This window comes from Leptonychotes weddellii, chromosome 10 (genome assembly GCF_054177405.1).
Source record: "Leptonychotes weddellii isolate Sample4059 chromosome 10, ASM5417740v2, whole genome shotgun sequence".
Classification (NCBI taxonomy): domain Eukaryota; kingdom Metazoa; phylum Chordata; class Mammalia; order Carnivora; family Phocidae; genus Leptonychotes; species Leptonychotes weddellii.
Window position 1 is genome coordinate 71,072,810 of NC_138378.1, and position 21,809 is coordinate 71,094,618.

The window sequence follows — 21,809 nt, forward strand, 5'->3', positions numbered from 1 at the left end:
AACAGACTCTTCTTCATAAATGATTCTTGTTTTTCATAGTCCACTCTCCTTCTCAAGATCCCCTCCTGGCTAAGTTTAAAGGCTATAGAAGACTTTTATCTTTTGCCTTTATATTGTCTTAAAACAAAGGAATTTCTTTTTTTGCCACAAAAAAATAAGAATAAAAAACCAACAATGGAAAAAATAATAAGCAACCGGGAAGTGGGGGAGTAAATCATCTATAGAAACTGTAACCAGATGTACTTTTTTTACTAAAGGCCTAAATGAGAGGGACTAAAACTTACACAATTAAGCAGAATTCAACTACATACAGAATCTAATACAAAGACCTCAAAATATTGAAATCAAAGCTCCTATTCCAAAAGCAGCTGAAAAAATTAATAGGAAAACTTCTCCTTGGGAAATTGAAATGTCTATGACTTTTAAAAATAGGCAAATAACTACATGATTTCAAAAGAGTAATTATAACCATAAAAATTACTGATTTTAAGCATACTATGTGAATATGACATGCTATTGACTTCCAAGTCATTCTGAAAATATTTAGCAAAAGAAGATTTAAAAGAATAAGTAATTTCACAACAACTAAAGACACTTTAGAGTGATATATAAAATTAGTACTCCCACTTTCTAGGGATTTTGGTGACTTAACTGCTAACAAGAAAAAGAGAAAAACAATGCATGTGGAATAAAATGGAATTAAGATGTATATCCTTGCGTTTCTCGTAACATATTCAAGTGAGCTTTTAACTGCATATTTTAGATCTTTTACATTTTAAACACCAGGTATGAGTACTAGAGTGAATTATAATACTCCTATGATCACAATGAGATCATTAATACAGAGTCTTGTGTGCAAGAGGATGAGATACATTATTATTAGTTGAGATGAAATAAAATAGAGTGGTTAAGGGAGTTCTGGAGTCAGACTGTCTATGTTGACTCTGGCACTGTCATTTAAAAGCTGTAAGTCTTGGACCAACCCTACTGAGGCTCAATCTCCTCAAGTCTAAGATAGTAAGTAATGATATTAACATGTATGCAGTGCTTATCCTAATAGGTGCCAGGTATTTTTGAAAGAGCTTTACATATTAGTTCTTTAACTCCTAATTATGTTCTTGGGAGATAAATAATATCTTCTCTGTTTTATCCATGAGGAAACTGAGGTCCAGATCAGTAAATTACCAGAGGTCATACAGCTAACCTGAGAAGTCTTGGTTAAGAGTCAGTACTTATAAACACTACAATCTACCTTTCAACAATACAATATTACCCACCTCAAAGGGTTGTTTTGAGAATTAGACCCAAGTGTTTTAGCACATAGTAGTACTTCAATAAAGATTTATTGTTATGGTTCTTTTGATAGCCAATTTCTATTTACTTGGATATTTATACTGTCAAATAATTATTTTAGTATAGAAACTATTTTTTGCTAAAGAGAATTTGGTGGGGAGAAAGACAACCCTGGAAATTAATTTTTATGAAGGGTAATAAATCACTCTTCAACAACTTTTATAGCCAGGAGGCTCCCATAAGTTTGACTTTGAGCATGGGAATCTGAGGTGCCTTTGAGACATCCATGGAGCATTAGAAGCAATTATATATACAGGTCTGGAGCTTGAGCTGGAAATATAAGCCTGGAAATCTTCAACATACAAATGAAGTTACCTAGGGAATGAGTACAGAGTATGAGAAAAAAGCCTAAGATTAAGTTCAAAAATTTAGGAATCTGAAAGAACAGGAGCAACTCCTAAAAGAGATTTTAAAAAGCAACAGCATCAAAGTGCTGGTCTATGGTGTATGGCATCCTGGCAATGAAGAAGAATGCTTCAAAAAGTAGGAAGTAGTCAGCAATGTCAAATGTTGCTGAGAGGTCAAGTAAGATAAATAAATGAAAAAAGTATCATTGAATTTAATAATATGGAGATAGTAAGTGATCTCCATAGCCATTTCAAAGGAATAATGGGATTTCATTTTATTTTAAACACACTTATGTACCTTTTCATCAAGAACAGCAAGCAAACATTTGAGATATGTTGATAATTATATTGGGTCTGCCTTCTTCCCACCTCCAGCCCCCATAATGCCCATCCAAGGAAGGCTATATTGGTGAGATATTCTACAATGACACTATAGTCTACTGCAATTTTCCTGATTGCACATTAGCACAGTATCGGGATAAATAAGGAAAACCAAGACTCAGTTCTTGTCCTTAAGAAATGTATGTAAAACAATTTAATGTCAATGTAATATGGTAAAAGTAGTATCTGGGCCCCACGGAAGCAAAGAATACTCATCCCAGTTCAGGGGGTAGGGTCAGACTGCTTTGTATAAGATACATATCCACTCATTCATTTTGAGCAGCTCCTATGCACTAGATCCCAGGAACACAAAAACAATAAGCTTAGATCTCTGGATCCACATAGCTCATGGTTTAGTGAAATGTGTCCAGATGAGTCAAAAGAGAAATTCTAATACAATGTGATCAGTGCTGTAACAGAGGTATTTTTTTTTTAAAGATTTTATTTATTCATTTGAGACACAGAGATAGAGAGAGAGAGAAAGCATGAGCAGGGAGAGAGGCAGAGGGAGAGGGAGAAGCAGGTTCCTCGCTAAGCCAGGAGCCCAATGTGGGGCTCGATCCCAGGACCCTGGGATCATGACCTGAGCCGAAGGCAGACGCTTAACCATCTGAGCCACCCAGGAGCCCCTATAACAGAGGTATTAACCAAATGTTAACCAAATGACAATAAAAAGTAAAAAAGCCCGAGACCCTAACCTAAACATGGAGAAGGTGGAGAAAATTCTATAGAAGAATAAAATTCAAGATGGGCTTTGAAGGATAAAAAGGCCTCAACCAGAGATGTTTATTCTATGCAATAACATATGCAAAGGTTCAAAACTGTTTTGAGAACAATGAAAATTTCATTATGACTTATGCACAGTAATGAAGGGAAGTGAGAGATAAGCTAGAGGTAGATGAGAGTCAACAATTTAAGGACTTTATAAGCCAAGACAGAATTTGGAGATTTTTTTATTTTTAAGATTTATTTATTTATTTGAGAGAGAGGGAGTGCATGCACACACATATACAAACTGGGGGCGGAGGGAGGGGCCAGGCTGAGGGAGAAGGGGAGAGAGAGTCTTAGGCAGACTCCACCCCAGCACGGGGCTTGATCTCACCACCCTGAGATCACGACCTGAGCCGAAACCAAGAGTCAAATGCTTAACTGCAGAGCGAGAATGGACATAACTATATTTATTTTTTTCAGACTCTCAAACCTGACAAACTAGAGTCATGATCCTACCCCCTGCTCTAACCTATCCTATCCCTAATCTATTTCAGTAAATGGCACCACTATTAACCCAGTAATTGCTCACACTGGAAATCTGGAAGTCCTCAATAACTCCTTCTCCCTCATTTTCTATATTCTGTCTACCACCATGTCCTACCATTTCACTTTTAAAACATACTCAGCATCTTTGCTCATGCTGTACCCTCAGCCTGGAGCAATATTCCCTGCTCTTTGCCTAGCTGGCTCCTCATTCTTGAGATAGCAGCTTAAATGTTAATTCCTTAGAAAGTGTTCTCTGACCATCCAATATACAGTATAACACAGGTCCCCTCCTATTATTCTCTCTCAGCACCCTGTTCTGTATTTACTTGTATATTTACTTGTTTTTAATATCTACTGCCCTTCCTAGTCTGTGATTTTCATTAGGAACTGTCTCATTCTGTTCTCTCACCATATACTCAATGCCTGCACGGTGCCTTCTACATAGTAAGCCTTTAAGAAATACTGGTTGTAAGAAAAAAAAAATTTTTTTTAGGAAAATAACTTTGAAAGCACTATGGAGGATGTGTGAGGAGAAGGAGGATGTGAAAAACATGAGGAGACTAGAACCAACAAGATCAGATAAAAAGAGCCCAGGTGAAAGGATAAAGAGCCCAGGCAAAGGGGAATGTGGAAATGAGGATAGAGAAAAGCAGTACTTGAGAAACCAAGGCAGAACTGACAAATTCCTGGCTTGGGCATGTATAGAGTGAAACCTTAACTTCCATCAGGATTGAAGGAGGCAGAACAGATACTGAAAGAAGAATGAAGAGATCTTCTTGACAATGGTAAGTTTGAAGAATTTGGATTAGTAGGTCTGTCGGGCAGCTGAAAATTTAAATGTGGCACAGAGGAGAGAGGTCCTGGGTTGGGGAACAGATCTTTTCCTCTCTTCTTCCACCTCTACAAATCAAGATGCCAGGAGGAATAAAAACAGCTTCCAATTTTTGATCACCTACATTATGCTTGACATTGTGCTGAGGGCTTTATATATTATTTCTATTCCTTTCAACAACCCTATTAAGAAGGTATTCAAAGCTTTGAGAGGTTAAGTAAACTAAGTCAACTGCCCAAGGCAGCAGAGCTGTTAATCGGTGGCAGGATTTAAATCCAGTTTTCTAGGGGTGCCTGGGTGGGTCAGTCGTTAAGTGTCTGCCTTCGGCTCAGGTCATGATCCCAGGGTCAGGGGATCGAGCCCGGAGTCGGGCTCCCTGCTCTGCGAGGAGCCTGCTTCTCCCTCTCCCACTCCCCCTGCTTGTGTTCCCTCTCTTGCTGTCTCTCTCTCTAATAAATAAATAAATAAAATCTTAAAAAAAAAATAAATCCAGTTTTCTTTATAGCAAAGCCTCTTTTTGTACACTACCTTACCTCTAACTTGAATGACCCTATGAAGTTGGTTCTGGGAAGGGAAAAACAGCAAAACTAAAGGAGCTATCAGACTGAGAAAATAGGGAATGAACCTAGAGAAATGAGGCTTCAAAAACAAGTTTAATAAAATTTCATGTGAAGGAGTCGGAGAAAAAGAAGTAGAGTTAAGATTTAAAGACCCAGCCAGAAGAACATCAAACCATCATAATAGTTTTATAAAATATGTTCCATGGTATACAGCAGCAACACATTTGGGAGCTAGTTAAAAATGTAGAATCTCAAGGCTCATCCAGACTTATGGAACCACAAAATGCATCTTAATATGACCCCCAGATAATTTGCATAATACATTAATGTCTGAGAAGCAATGGTCTGATACCATTACATAGATGAAGACACTAACCAGGTTAAAAAATAAGTTTGCAGAGCTAGAAGTCAGGCCTTTTGCCTCTCAGGCTAGTATTCATTCTGCTTCACTATGTGCCCTTCAAACAGACACATCACTTTGAACTTCACTAACCTGAAGTTTTGCCATTGAAACATTTAGGAGTTGAAATGAGTTTAAAACAAGTCATCACTAACCACTGTGAATGTTTCCACTTCATTTGTAATTTTAAGTGTTCCCATGAATTTTCTCCAGTATTTGTTTTTGTTTTTTTTAAGATTTATTTATTTATTTTAGAGGAAGGGGGAGGGAGAGGGAGCGAGAGCAGTGGGAGGGGCAAAGGGAAAGAAGGGAAAGAAGCAGACTGCTGACTGCCGAGCTGACTTGGGGCTAGATCTCAGGACCCTGAGATCATGACCTGAGCCGAAACCAAGAGTCAGACACTTAACCGACTGAGCCACCCAGGTGCCCCCTTCAATATATGTTTTTAACATCACAATATATCTTAGCCCAATTTGGCTGTTCTAACAGAATACCACAGAATGGATGGCTTATAAACAAGAGATTTATTCCTCACAGTACCGGAGACTGGGAAATCCAAGATCAAAACTAGCAGATTAGGTGTCTGGGGAGGGCCCGCTTCCTGGTTCATAGATGGTCATCTTTTTACTGTGTCCTCACATTGACAGAAGGAGTGAGGGATATCCGAGTTCTTTTATAAGATCACTAATCTTATTCTTGAAGGCTGTGCCCTCATGACCTAATCCTGTCCCAAAGTCCTACCTCCAAATACCATCATATTAGGGATTAGGTTTCAACATGTGAATTTTGGGGGGATACAAACATTGAGTCTACAGTATTACATGAAACACAAACATGCTATCTCTGACTACAAAGAATTCTTAATTCACAAAGTTTCAACTCTGATCGTTCAATGTGAAAAAACAGTAAAGACTAAGAAAAAGACTTTCTATTGGCAAGTCATTTAAAATCATGGAATCACAGAGTTAGAAGAGACCTTATAACGTTGAGGTGACAGATTTCATCTAGAATGCCAACTATCTAGTTGCTGACAGTGTAGTACCAAAAAGGGAGTATGAGATGATTTGGGGTCAGCTATTAGGTATATCTGCCAGGGGTTGGTTCCAAGGAGGGCTACCATAGAGTTGCCAACCTTGTAAAGATAAGGAAACTAAGGCCTAGAGAGGTTAAATGAAATATATGAGTCACACACCAAATAAATGGACCAGAACTCTAGGTCTCTTGACTCCTGATATACTGGTTTATATCCAGAATCCTCCTGCTTTTCCTCTCTGATACATTTATTCAATAAAAAATAGAAAATCCTTTTCATGTAATAGCAAAAATCAAGCCAATTAAAATTTAACTGAGAATAAACAAGTCCTCATAATTTATAAGTCCTATAACAAAGACTTACATTTTAAGTACATTCAAAGATTTAAATGAAGCCCACAACCTCTAGGTTGTATCACTGTGATCAGTGAATGATCTCTGACTCAGATTGTTTTCTGACAATTTTACTTCATGGTGAGTTTTTCCATGTGACAATTCTTTATAGAGTTTAGCCAGGATGACTCAGGGCACCTAGATGCTATGAAGAAGCTTTCAATTTAAGAAGTAGGAGGAGAACGAGGGGGCATATTGAATCATTAACAACCTACTCAGTTCTGAAATGTAGCAAATCCTTTTTGGAAGCCATTTTACAGACAGCTTCAGAAGGCAGGTTCTGGCTAAAGCCTTTAAAGACTGGTCTTTAAGAGCTGAACTATATACAAATAAACTGGTATACCATTTCTAAAAGAGACACAACCAACAAGTTTTAACAAAATGTGACTTTCTTTTTGTTAACTATCAGTGATGAATTTTAAAAAAAAGGTCTGGTGTCACTGAAGTTACAGACATGATCTAGGTTGAACAGTTTAAGGGCCTAAATGAAAATTCATTGCTCCTTTGGTGAACCAATAGGACTTAGTTCAGAGGCTGAATCATCCCACTTTAAATGAAAATTACAGTAAAGCAGTAAATAAATTTAAAAAGCTTTCAGATACATGAAGTTTGTCTATATGACTGTGGTTTCTAATTAGAAGCAACCACTACTTTATGAAACAAACGCACATTTAACGCATTTTCTCATGAAAGATAAACTTAACTAGTTTTGGAATTTGGATGTTTTGGTCCTTTGTTAAATTTAAAGAATAGTAGTGAGAAACAATTCAAAGAAAAATCTATTATGTTATCTGTAGCCTAAATTAAAGAAAATCAGCTTTTAGTGCTTCCAGTACATGCAGTTCATTAAATCTGGCATAGACCCAGAGGAACATGAAGTACTGTGGATATTATCTGCCAAGAACCAGGAATGCAACACTAAGGTTTTGAGGAACCAACAAAGCACCTCCAATTGTTTTAACCTATTGTTAAAAAATAAAATTAAACTTTATGATGCCTTCTAAGGATTAAACCAACTGATATGTTGAACACTACAACAAGCATCTAAGTGGCAAAAAATCAGGGCCAATCACCTTATAATTTATTCCATGAAAGGATGGAGAAGTTATAAACTTCTTTACCATATTACTGATCTTTCTATCCTTTCCTCTTAACTGTCAAAAAGCACCTTATCAGAAGTCCAGACACAGTTTTTTTCCAAGGCCATTTATTACTACAGTAATGATGAAGTCCCTGAATGATGTTTTTGGAAAAGACAACATACACCAAGAGCTGAAAATGGCCTTTGAAATTCTGCTAGGCTGTTAATTCTACCAAATTTTCCTAGTTTAGGTATAGTTCTGGATGGATGCAGAACTCATGAGGCTTTCAATTTAATGAGTTTACTACTACTCCCTACATTATTCAGTTCAAAAAGTACTATATCCTCTGGGTCACCCAGTTATCTCTTAGCGCCTAGCTGATGGGATATACTATCTCTCCACTAGAACACACACCAAAAAAGGGGGGCAAGAAAAGATAAAAAGAAGCTAAGTAGGTAAGACACAAATAGGACAAGTGTTATATTTGTCATCTACCTGTGACTTCTTTAAGACCCTTCATTCATTCCAAGACCACTTTGTAAGTAAAAAAATGGCAGACACGTAGAAAACATGGTGGAAGAGCAATGGGCACTAAAGCAAGCAAAGGAAGATAAACAGAGCCAGTGAAAAAGTGAGGAAGAGATGAAAGTAAGAGAGAGATGAAGTGAGAGCTGCAGAGATGTGGAATACTAATATCTTGCAAATCACAAGTTGAAAAGAACATCCTGGAACCTGATGCTGCAAAAATCTACAGAGTTTAAGTAATAGAGCGAATTTTCTTTTTTTGAAAAAGGTTTATTTATTTGAGAGAGAGAGAGAGTGCAAGTGGACATGCACTAGAGAGCAGGTGGATAGGGACAGAGGGAGGGAGGGAGGAAGGGAGGGAGAGACAGGAAGAGGGAGAGAGAGAGAGAGAAGCAGACTCCCCACTGAGCACAGAGCTTGACTCAACTCATGACCTGAGAAAAAATCAAGAGTGGGATGCTTAACCAACTGAGCCACTCAGGTGCCCCAACAGAGTGAATTTTCAAATAATTCTTCATTACTGTTAATTATCATCACCATCATTATTAACATTATTATCAATTCATTATTGTTATTGCTTCCCAAAATAAGTACAGGCTTTATCATGATCACAAAGTTTAAGCCAACATGAAATTTAAGATGTTCCTTTCACAAAGCAACTTTTTTTTCTTGAAATGGAAGCTGTATTATTATTACTATTCTCTACTTAATTTATAAATTTGAGTCTTAGAGCTCATTAAGTCATGGACACTTAAGTAGATCCAAGTTACAAGAATTATCTATGGACATGTTTACTATTTTGTGACAGCCAATTTTTTTCTTTCCTTCCTTCTCTTCCCCTCCCCCTCTTTCTCTTCCTCCTCCACCATAAGTTATTCATTTATTCCACAAAAAGGGAAATGAAAAAGAGATTCATAATCCTACTACCAAATCAAGAGACTGAAAGCAATTTCTAAAATGAGCCACACATCACAATGGTCCCATCATAGAATTTCAAAGTCCTTCATGAAAAACTATTATTCTTTTTATTGTATTTTACAGATGAATCAAAGTTAGCCTGTAAAGACCTTCAGAGTTAATGGAAAGCCTAAGAATTAAACATGGGCTCTGTGTTCCATGCCAGTAGGCTAGTGTTTAAAATACATTAAATAATCCCGTCTAGCATCTAAATCCTGATAGTATATACAGTATATGAAGAAAGGTTCTATCTATCTACATATACACGTATGCTATATACACACTAAAAGGACCAAAAACCCTGACTGAATTAAAGAAATTAAAGATTTTTCTGAAAAATGTTTAAAATAGGGAGCTTTGTTAAAGTATTCCTTATACTGTTACATACTTATATTCTTAGTCACTTTATGCAACTCATTTTGTTATTATTTTTTTTTAATTTTATTTTTTTAAAGTAATCTCTATACCCATCATGGGGCTCAAACTCACAACCCTGAGATCAAGAGTGCATGCTCTACTGATTGAGTCAGCCAGGTGCCCCTGCAATTTATTATATAATAAAAGTTCACAAATTCTACTTAATCCCATTAAATCCTACATATTATTGATTAAAAATACAAAAGAAAACATTGTGCCCCCCTATTATGCATAATTAATTAGAAAAAATGGTTTTTTAAATTCAATGTTATCAACAAAGTAAAAATCATTGAAATAAGTTTAGTTTCTCAGGTTGGAAAACTTATCCCTACAAAAAATGAAAATCATTCGTCATTTTAAATCTTTTAGTGTACAATCATTCAAAACTAGTAATCTCCACATGTATATTGTCCTATGAATAGACGATTTTAAAAATCCGTATTTATGGAGGGTTTTTTTTGAGGGGGCCTTTCAAACATTTGGAGGATAAGATCAATTTTTCTATAATAATAAAAGATTTAAACACAGTTCTTTATTATGGCAAATCATCATGTTCCGGAAGCAACTACTAATCTGAGAACTGAAGTATGAATATAAATCTTAAGAGCCAGATTAGTCTCTTAACACTAAACGTGTGCTAGTCTTTTAATTCCCCAAGTATATGCCATAGCAAAAAGAAAGTTATACAACTGGGCGCCTGGGTGGCTCAGTTGGTTAAGCAACTGCCTTTGGCTCAGGTCATGATCCTGGAGTCCTGGGATCGAGTCCCGCATCGGGCTCCCTGCTCGGTGAGGAGCCTGCTTCTCCCTGCTCGGCGAGGAGCCTGCTTCTCCCTCTGACCCTGCCCCCTCTCATGTACTCTCTCTCATTCTCGCTCTCTCAAATGAATAAATAAATCTTTAGAAAAAAAAAAAAGAAAGTTATACAACTTCATTACATTATAAATGCCATCTCTTCAGTCTTGAATACCTAACACGGAAACTTACCTGCAATGATTGTTTTGAGTACTTAATTATTAAGAAGTGTGCACAGTCTTGTGTGTATATGTGTATGTGTTTTAATGCATCAGACAAAACTTAAATATTTCAGTGAGTATAATAGTCTCTTCCATATTAGTCACTCTCAGAGGTTAGATCCTTATTCTAAATGATGCTACAATTGTCCACAACATTATTAAAACTCCTTTTCAGTCTATGGGTAGATTTGATTTTTAGAAATAGTAATTGCCTTCTCAGAGTGGATGTGAATTTTAGAAACAGCCTGAAGTTATTTCCTATTTTCTTTCTGTCCAAAATCCTTTGAGTCATATCTGATAAATGAAATGAGGTATCATGTGGCTAATACCCCCTTTTTCCTTAAAAACAAGGAACAAATATAAAGTACTGAGCTATTTTCATGTGTGGCTCCTAAACTGGCTTAGAAGGCAATTACCAAAAAAAGGTAGTTCCAAAAATATTTTGAGTAATGCTAATATTCTTGAAATAAGTGTATAGCTTTCAGGGTGACTAAAGTAGACTTATTTTAGTTAAGTGTATAAAATAAATGTCCTTACTTCAAAGCAAGGATAAATAACCAACCAGGCCCTGGCACCTCCCTTTACCTTTCTTACCCAATCACCTGCTACTTTCTCACTCTAACCCAGTCACACTGGTCTTCTTGTAGTTTCTTGCATTCTAGACAAGATTTCTCTACCTCAGGGCCATCATACTTGCTATTCTCTTTGCCTGTGTCCTGCCCAAGGGTTATCTGCAAGGTTTACTCCCTCACCTCCTTCGGGTCTTTACTCAAATTTCTATCACCTTCTCAATGAGGTCTGTTCTGCAACTTCCTCCTATCACATCCCACCTGTCCCTTTTCCCCCTTCTCTGCTTTATTTTCTCCTGTGTGTGTATAAAACTGTTCATTACAGAAATTTTCAAACATACACAAAAGTAGAGAGAATATGAAAAATCTCAGGTATCCATCATCTACCTTCAACAACTTTCTTTTTAAAGATTTTATTCATTTATTTGACAGAGAGAGACACAGCGAGACAGGGAACATAAGCAGGGGGAGTGGGAGAGGGAGAAGCAGGTTCCCCGCGGAGCAGCGAGCCCAATGTGGGGCTCGATCCCAGGACCCTGGGATCATGACCCAAGCCGAAGGCAGATGCTTAACGACTGAGCCACCCAGGCGCCCCGACCTTCAACAACTTTCAATATATGGACAATCTTGGTTCATCTATGCTCCTCTCCCCTCCAAATTATTTTAAAGCAATAATCCAGATATGATATTTTAATTCATAAATACATTAGATCTCTAAAAGGACTCTTGTTTAAATCCCGTAATACATTATCACACCTACAAAAACTAACAATTCCTTTTAATCAAATATCTAATCTCTAAATTTCCCCAATTTTTCATAAACATCTTTTTACAGTTAGTTTGCTCAAAGCAGGATCAAAGGTCCATACACTGCATTTGGTGGATATGCCTCTGAAGTCTCTTTTAATCTTAGAGCTTCCTCTCCCTTTCTTATTTCTTGTTATTACTTCTTGAAGAAATGAGATCATTTGGGCACCTGGGTGGCTCAGCCGGTTAAGCATCTGCCTCCGGCTCAGGTCATGATCCGGGGGTCCTAGGATGGAGCCCCGCATCAGGGCTTCCTGCTCAGCAGGGAGTCTGCTTCTCCTTCTCCCTCCACCCCCGCCCTTCATGGTCTCTCGCTCACTCTCTCAAATAAATAAAATCTTTAAAAAAAAAAAGAAATGAGATCATTTATCCTTAAAACATGAAATATTTTACTTATTTATTTTATTGCCTATGTGTTGGTTTAGAACGTAAACACCATAAGGCAGAGGTTTTACTTTTAGTCTGTGTGAGTGGTATCAGCATCTAGACCAGTGCCTGAAACATAAAAGACATCCAATAAATACTGAATGAATGAATATTTGGCCTTCATGTCAAAAGTCCAATGCCCACCCAATAGCAGAAATTGCTAATCACAGCACTCCCAGTTTTCTAAATATAGTGCAGGGAGCCACCACCAAGAAACTGGTTTGGTACCTAAGGTGAAATTTATATGCTATCTCTGCTTTACCTCCCCCGTTTCAAAGTAAGTGTACTTCTATCTCCAAAACAAATTCAACGCACCCTGTACAACGAAATTTAGCTGAAATTTAACATAATTAATAACTGTATTTCTTGTCAAGTATGTGTAAATATTTCTCAGCTTATTTTAGACAACTTAGGGGAGAAAGCAAATTGAAGCCAAAAAATGATAGGAAAAGAAACTGCAGAAGATGGTGGGAAACTAGGGGTATTATGTATTTTTCGAATTAGCAACATCCCAAAGGTCCATTATAAAAGAAAAATCAGTAATAAATTCTTTGAAAAGGAAGTAAATTACAAGTGTATTGAATTTAGATTTCTTTTTTTTTTTTAACCCCATGAATGGTCAAGATTAATGGGAATGACAAATGTCCGGATTTTCCCATTTATAGGCAACAGCAACACATTCTATTTTTCTGTAAATGGTATTTTGAGGTTTATGTAAGTCTTACAGGAGTAATATAAGGAGTATTATACAGAATTCTAGTTCTTTGAAACAGAGTTTACTGCAGCAAAGAAAAAAATCTAAAACATCGTCTACACATTCTGAAAAAATAATCACATTTTCTTAGACTCATTTACAATTCATTTCTCTTAAATTACCTGACGAAGCTCTTTTCCTCTAAGTTTATTTCTGAAGGAAGCTATGCTAATTAAAAGGCTCCAATCAGATATTCATGTTTCGATTACTTATTTCTATTTAAAAAGGATAAAAAAATCACAAATTCCCTGATATTCCCTCAAACAATCATTGCTGCTTCTTTATTACCTGCAAATTAATTCAGCAACAACAACAGAAATTATGTAGGACCTACTAAGTGTAATATGTTAGGCAATTATTTTCAACCTTTGAAAGGAATATTAAAAGTGGTCTTTCAAGATAATGTAAGAAAAAGCTAGTGGCATAACTTGGAATTATATCTAGTGGTTTCAGTGACCAATATTTCTTGTTTTTAGATTCCCACACATTAGTGTGGCCTTCTCTGGCAGAGGTCAAACTTAAAGAAAAACAATAATGGCCCACCCTCCCCCTTACCACATGTGTAAAAACAATCTCCAACAACCCAAATCCCTTGAAAGAATGATTTCTGTTTACTTTTCCTGTGTAATATATTTAGAGGGAATCTGGAAAAGATGGCTAGAAATCTATAAACAGAAAGTGCTAAGTGGAATTCACTGTTTATAGATTTCAGCTAGAATTTTGTCCCTTATATAATGTTGCCAGGAATCTTTTATATTATACTCTTTAAAAACATCTTCATCAGGTTTCCTTCTTTCTGTTGTTTTTCTTCTTTCCACGGGCTCTTAAATTTGTTTCATTCTTTTTAATTAAATGACATAAATGTAACTTTTGGAGTAACATGATTTTTCCAAAGAAACTCCTGGAACTATCTTAGTACCATCATATACCTGTCATTTTGAAATTTTAATATATTATATACTGTACAGTTAAAATATATGTAATAAAATAATCCATATAAATCTTTCTGATTTAATAAATACAAGGGTAGGTCTATACTGATGTGCAATGGTAAAATGTATGTGTGTGAGAATGTTAGAAAGATAGTTTTCAACTCTAAGTCTGGGCTTAAAATCTTCATCAGCCCCAGAAGTTTCTGTCTGCAAACAGTTGTTCACAAAGCAGGATTACTATAGTATAGTCCTTATCATCTGACCCACTGGACAATTACCATAAGGCATATTTTGAATCAAAGGATTCTGAATAATATGTGACATTATGACAACCTGAAAAGATGCTGAAACAAAGTCAAATAGCAACCTATGGAGGCTTCCCCTTGAAACTTGCCTGATTAGCATTCAGCGGTACCAGACTCCATTCCCTGACCTGTGCTTTTCAGTCATTTCTTTAAGGGTTCCCAAAGATACCAGGACACTGCAGGGCAAGCCTTTGCCAGTCAACACTAACTTCCGCCTTTGGACTCCAGTGATTGAGCAAAGATGTTGTGTCAGTAGCTTCCTTAAAGTACAAATGCCTCTGGCAAATCTGGTTTGTAAAAGCTACAGAAAAAGTTCAACATAACCAACTAACTACAAGGTCACTGAAATGACAATTTTAAGGAGAGCACAGCTTCTCCCCCTTCACCCCAAATCTGTCACTAAGACACAATGTCTAGCTTTTTTTTTTAAGTCAAATACTACCATTATTGCATTATAGCACCTCTAACACATTAATGAAAACCTAGGTGACAGTATTCTCTTTAAAAGGTGTAAATTTATTAGATGGGGCATTAAAACCACTTCACTACATGCAACTTTCCATACACTTAACTGTTCTATTTCCAATTGTTTGTTTTAAACTCAAGACCTCTTTAAACAGGAAGGGGACAGGTTAGAGGATTGGAGAGAAATATGAAAATAGCAAATGTCTCACTTTCCTTTTCTGACGGAATGACCAGAATCTAAAATCTGGGGGCAACTATATTACACAAAGTTAAATTCAAGAGTAATTAGGATAAGTGAAAGTACTCACTGTTACTATAGTTCTGATCATCATTCACCTCAGGAAATAACTACTAGAAATGATGCTTGATTTAAATTTTTGGTACCCTCCAGTTTGGTTCAACTACCAAAATAAATAAGCTTGTCCTCAGAGTTAAGCATTTTCCTCCAGAAAAGGTTGTTGGTGTGAATAAAAAACAAAAGGAATTCATATGATATATTTGTACAATGAGGACAATGTTTTGAGAGATGTAAATCTGATCACTCTGAGAAAACATTTCCTGTTTTAAAGGAAACATCATAAACTGAAGCAGAAGAAATGAAGAGACTGAACCTTCTCCACAATTGAAAAATTTAAATTCACACTACAGTGCAAAACAAACAAAAACAAAAAACCCAGCATCTTACATCCCTCTTCTACTATAATACATATTCAATGTAGAAAAAGACAAAGCCAGTTCTGAAACAAAAGATCAGCTGCTACAAAAACAAAATAACATTTTGCAGAGGAGGAAAAGTACACAGCCTTTGAACCAAAACAAACAGATGACCTTTTCAAACTTAAAGCTTCAGTCCATGGCACAATCAGCACCTTATGGATAAAATGCTCCCTCAATTATCTGTTAACATACTGTTTGATGACTACACGATGGGAAGGTTGTTGATGCTGTTAAAACCAAGACACATTTCCTTCTGTGTAGTGATTAATATCTGTCAAATCTACATTAAAAAAAAAAAAATCTCTGCCCTCCCGCTCCCCATCTTGCCTCATAAGAGACCCGAGTGTACAAAATTAAAAGTAGATGGTGAGGTGAGTTTATGATTTACAGCATTTTCCACACTCGAAGCATTTTTCAAGAGTCCTTGAGGTTTTAAGATTCAAATACTATGCAAGAAGAATTATTGTTTGAACTACCTAACAATTACCCAGACTTCTTTTAGACTTCAGTTAACCTGTAACTAAAATGAGCATCTTTAACTTTTCCACGGGTTATTGGAGAACGAGTTCTTACTCATAAATGCTTTCAGGTCCTCAGACACTAGGCGCGGCGGAAGATCAAGAGTATCCATCAATTAGAGAGCTCTTCCGGACCTCAGTTTACCCACTTAGGAAAACGGGCGTATTAACTTGTTTCGTAGGGACCCCAGAGGTGTATATAATTAGTGTTTTTAAACGCTCTGAGATCCAGAGATGAAAGGAAATGCGAGAGACACGCAGAGAACATGACAATAATCACAACAATAAAAAGAAATGACTAACTTGGAAGTCTGCGTTATATAAGGAAGGAGAAGTAAGTTAGCAGATTCGCACAAACAAAAGAAAAGCCCACCGCCCCCTTTGTTTCTCTTTCATTTCTCTCTTCCTCCCCGCCCCCGCGGAGCTCCCCTCCCGCAGCATGCGGCCGGGCGCGGGGCGCGGGGCTCGGAGTTGGCCGCCGCGCGCCGGACTCCCGGGCGGAGGGGGAGGGAGCGTCGGGCCGGCTCCTGACAAAGGCTCTTCCTCCTGCGAGAGCGCGGGATGTCGGCGCCGCAAACTCCGCTCCCGGCCGCCTCTAGAGCGGGGGCGCGCAGGCGGGCAGGGAGAGCCGGCCGGTCGCCCCGGGCAGCCGCCGAGGAAGTTGCGCGCCCGCCTTGCCCGCACCCCTCGCTAGCCCCGTCACCATCCCTCCCGCGACGCGCCGCGGCCACACTCACCGGACAATTGCTGGTGGCCGCAATCCCAGCACGGCCCCGAGATCCGGAGCGAGGGGGTGAAGTGTGCGTACGCGAAAAGCGCGAGCAGAGAGCCCAGCGTTCTGTCGCCGCCTTCCTCGCTAGCCGGCCAAGCCCCGCGAGGGAAGTTGGCCTCGGAGCCGAATGCTGAGGAGCCGCGGACGGAGGGAAAGACGCGGGGCCCGCTTTGTGGTGCGCTCCCGAAGGGCTCGAGGCAAATCCGAACGCGCGGCGCGGCTGGTGCTGCTGGTGGAGGCGGCGGCCGCGGCGGCGCCCCCCGACGGTCCCTCAGCCTCACACCGCCTCTGGGTCACTGACACACACTCGGAGGGAGGGGAGGGGACTAGAAGGAGGGCGGGGCAGGAGGGAGGGGACCGGGCAGGGCCACAGCGGGAGGCGGTGACGCGACGCCGAGTGGTCTCTTGGGAGTTGTAGTTTTCCGACCGAAGAAAAAACGGAAACCTCGTTGAAGATGCTGCCAGGCTCTCTCTGCACTGCGCATGCTCGGAGAGGGAGCGCGCGCGCGCGCGAGAGAGAGAGAAGAGGAGAGGAGAGAGAGAGAGAGAGAGGGTCGGCCCCTACTGTTACTATGGTCACCGACACACCGAGGAAGAGAACGTGTTCTTTGCTGCTGCGGGCTGAACAAGGCCCTTCTTGTCTTAGGTGCTGTTAGGGATCCCGCCCTCAGCTAGTCCTTCCTACTTCGCTCCACCCCCAGCTCCTAGCTTCACCACTCACATGTGCCCCGTGAAATCTGACTTCCTGCCGATATTTCGGTCTTCCCTGCTGCTTCATTTTCTTTCAAAATTCTGAATCAGAAATACCCATTTCGGGGCGCCTGGGTGGCTCAGTTGGTTAAGTGACTGCCTTCGGCTCAGGTCATGATCCTGGAGTCCCTGGATCGAGTCCCACATCAGGCTGCCTGCTCGGCAGGGAATCTGCTTCTCCCTCTGACCCTCCCGCCTCTCATGTGCTCTCTCTCATTTTCTCTCTCTCAAATAAATAAATAAAATCTTAAAAAAAAAAAAAAAAAGAAATACCCATTTCCTTCCCTTCCCTCAGACGAATCCTCTCTGCTTTAAATTCAAGGTTTTTTTGTTTTGTTTTGTTTTTTTACTTAAGACTTGTAGAAATGTAGTTCCTTCCAGTAACTTAACAATTAAGTGATAAAACTATTAGGAACACTGTCGGAATCCCATAGTTAATTTTTTCACTTAGTCACATCAAACTTTAAGACCAGCAAAGGTAAAAGTTCAGGATTAGGATTGGTATTTTTTACTTGCCCGGTGTAAAATAATCCAGATTTGTTTATTTTAGGGTCTACGATTTTTAAAGAAATATACATAAATTCAAACGATACGTGGGAGGTTGAAAATTGTTTACTGTACTTATATTGGTAAACTTTCATTTGGCAATAACAGAAGTCTGAACCAAGGTCTGAATATGCTGTTGGGCTGGTCAGCTAAGTCTACACCCATATCGGGCACCCAGGTGTGAACTGGTGTTGGAGGAGGGTGGTGAAAGGCAGGATACAGTTACTGGATCTCTAAAGGACTAAAGGCAACCTGTCCCAAGCTCTTTTGTTTTCCTTCTCTGTAACTAGAAACCCATACCCTGGAAGAAAAAGATTAATGTTTATAAATCAGAAACACATGTCACGGAAGAAAAATTGGAGGTTTTCAAATAGAATCTCAAGATCAGAAATCCTTATGTTTGTACAGCAAATAATTACTCATTCAAAAAAACATTTATTGAGTATACTATGTCCCAGGCACTTTATTAGTTCTCAGAAGTAGAGATACAAGAATGTAAAAGAAACATTCCTTGTTTTCAAAGTGCTTGCTATGCACAGAGGAGACAGGTAAATAAAGGGACTCAGTGTGATAAATACTGTAACAGGAAAGCATACCAGGTGCTTTGGTACATAGCTGCCCCAGACTCAAGCAAGGTCAGGAGATGCTTCCAAGAACATATGAGCTTGAAGATGACTACACATCAGCATGTTTGTGCACTTTGGTGGAGGAGGGGGAAGAGAGAAGTGGGTGGAAGCATTGCAGGTGGAGGTGGACGGCAGCAGGAGCAAAGTGCTAGAGGCAGGAGTCTGTACAGTATTTTGGTTATGCCAAGAGTTCAGCATTGTCGGTAGAACAGGGTTGAGGGAGTGGTGAGAGGAGACGCATAAAAAGTAAGGGAAACTGCTTAGATCATGAAGAATCTTATACAATATGCTAAGGAATGTGAACTCTTTTCTAGAAGCAATGGAAACTCATGCTAGGATGTAAGCAGATGAAATTTTGATAAGATATGTATTTTAGAAATGCATTTTAGGCATTTAAAAAAAGAGGAGAGCCTGAACTAAGGCATTCACAGTAGCAGGAGACAGAACTGAGGGTAGTGCTCAGGCACTATTTAAAAGAATTAATAGAACCTAGTGAGCAATTGCCTGTGTTTGGGGGTGAAAGGTGAAGGAAAGTTATAGTTATGATGCTTTTGGTTGCAAGCAGCAAAAACCCAACTCTAACCGGCTTAACCAATAAACCAATATTACCTATCTAGATAGAAAGTCCAGTGAAAAGGTGGGCTACAGAGCTGAATGATTCAACAGTTCAAAGATGTCATGTTTCTCTCTTGTTTCACTGCCTCTCCTTACTTAGTATTAGCCTATGGTCAAATGACAGTGGTTTTAAAAATTCCTGTGGTTTTAAGTTTCACCATCTAGGCACATGAAAAGAAAAAAAAGAGTAAAATTTTTGAAAACTCTCTTAGAAAGGAGAGAAAACACCTTTCCCAGAAGCCTCAAGAATTGGTTCATGTGTCTATACATGGCCAGGGGATGACATGAGGCTAATTATCTTAGGATAAAGACATATGCCCTGCCCCTAGACCCAAAGGAGTCAGATTCCCCCAAGTTGTGATGAGGAGGTGTGGCTATCCCAATGAAAACTGAGGTGATTGCCCAGAAAACGAAGAACAAAGGCTGACAAGGGGGGAGCCACAATATCTATTACAAGGAAGAAGAAGGATGAGTCACAGATTTATGAGCTAGTGATGCCATTCACTGAGTTAGGGAATATAGGAGATTGAACAGCTTTTGAGGGGGAATTTGATGAATTCACTTTGGATATGTTGAGTTTGAGATAATTCTGGACATCTCTGTGGAGAAGTGGACTATATATATGTGTGTGTGTGTGTGTGTGTGTGTGCTCTGAAGAGAGATCTGGACAGCAGAAGTTATAATTGGAATATACCATCATATAGATGGTAGTCAAAATTATGGGAATGGATGAAATAACCCCACCAGGAGTATGTACAGCAGAAAAGGAAGAATCAATAATAGCATCCTGGGGAACACCAGCACTTAAGGAGTAGTCAGGAAGATCATGAAAATGCCTGGGAACTAGCAAGGGAACTAGAACGTACAAAGAAGTAGGAAAATGTAATCTATAACCAGGAGAAAAGTCAGTCAATGTAAACAAAGCCAGAAATGACAAAGGTGGTAGAATTAGCAGTCAACAACATTAAAAATTATCATAAATATTCTCCATATACTGAGAGAAATTAAAGATATAAAAATATGGAATTTCAATGGACATAAAAATTTCACTGGGTGGGATTAACACTCAAGCAGATTAGACACTCAGAAAAAAAGATTGGTAAGCTTGAAGACATAGCAGTAGAGTCTAGCCAAAGTAAAGCACATGAAGAAAAAAAAAAAAACTAAAACAACAACAAAAACTAGAAAAAGAAAAACAGCCTCAGTGATCTGTAGGATAATACCAAGTATTCTAACTTTTGTGCAACTGGAGTTCCAGATAAGAGAAAGGTGAGAAGGGCAACAGAAAAATTATTTGAAGTAATATAGCTAAAAATTTGATAAAAATTATAAACCCAGAGACTCAAGAAGTCCAATGAGCCCTAAGCAGAGTAAGCACACACACTCACAAAACCACTACAAAAGACATCATCATTAAATTGTTGTAAACTTGTGATAAGAAAATATTAAAAGCAGCCAGTGGGAAGAAAGGTACATTATGTATAAATAAAGACAAAAATTCAATAAACTTCTGATCAGAAGCTATGCAAGTCAAAAGACAATGAAAGGGCATTTTAAAAAGTGCTGAAAGAAAAAAAAATCTGTCACACAGAATCCTATATTTAGAGAAAATATCTTTCGAAAAAAGGAAAGCTAAAGAAAACAAAAGCTGAGAGAACGTTACCAGCAGAGCTGCACCACAAGAAATGTTAAAGCAACTTTTTCAGCATTAAACACACACACACACACACACACACAGAAGCTTGGATTTATACTAAAGAATGAATAATTCTGGAAATGGTAACTATATAAGTAAATACAAAAGGCTACCCACCCCCACTTAAAAATTTTAAAAAAATGATAATTGACTACTTAAACAAAAATATAACACTGTTTTATGGGGTTCATAACATATGTAGAAGTAAAATGCTTGACAATAATAGTACAAAGGATGGAAGGGGGAAATGGAATTATATTGTTAGAATTTATATTATATGTGAAATGTTGTACTATTATTTGAAGGTCAGTTGTGATAAATTAAAAATGTGCATTCTAAATCTTAGAATGCCCATAGAAAATAAAACAAATGGGTATAGCTAATAAGTCAACAGTGGAGATAAAATGAAATCCTAAAAAGGTATGCTTGAATGTAGAAACAGAAATATGAAGAAATCTGCATCCTTAATGACCATAGAGCTGACATAAGTTCTGGACTTTCTATCTCTTCACCTCTTTTTTTTTTATTTTAAAGATTTTATTTATTTGACAGAGAGAGACACAGCAAGAGGGAACACAAGCAGGGGGAGTGGGAGAGGGAGAAGCAGGCCTCCTGAGGAGCAGGGAGCCTGAGGCAGGGCTCAATCCCAGGACCCTGGGATCATGACCTGAGCTGAAGGCAGACACTCAACAACTGAGCCACCCAGGCACCCCTTCACCTCTTTTAAGTGAGAGAGAAATAAACTTCTTTCTTATTTATA

The 21,809-nt window shown here is 38.4% G+C and overlaps 1 protein-coding gene across 1 annotated transcript in view; it reads right to left on the reverse strand.

The window, feature by feature from the left end:
• Positions 1 to 17,117, reverse strand: part of PELI1 (pellino E3 ubiquitin protein ligase 1) — a 57,995-nt gene extending 40,878 nt beyond the window's left edge. The window contains exon 1 of the mRNA XM_081833598.1: positions 16,782 to 17,117. The gene's annotated coding sequence lies outside the window, so the exon portion shown is untranslated. The remainder of the gene's footprint in view (positions 1 to 16,781) is intronic.
• Positions 17,118 to 21,809: the final 4,692 nt, after the last annotated feature.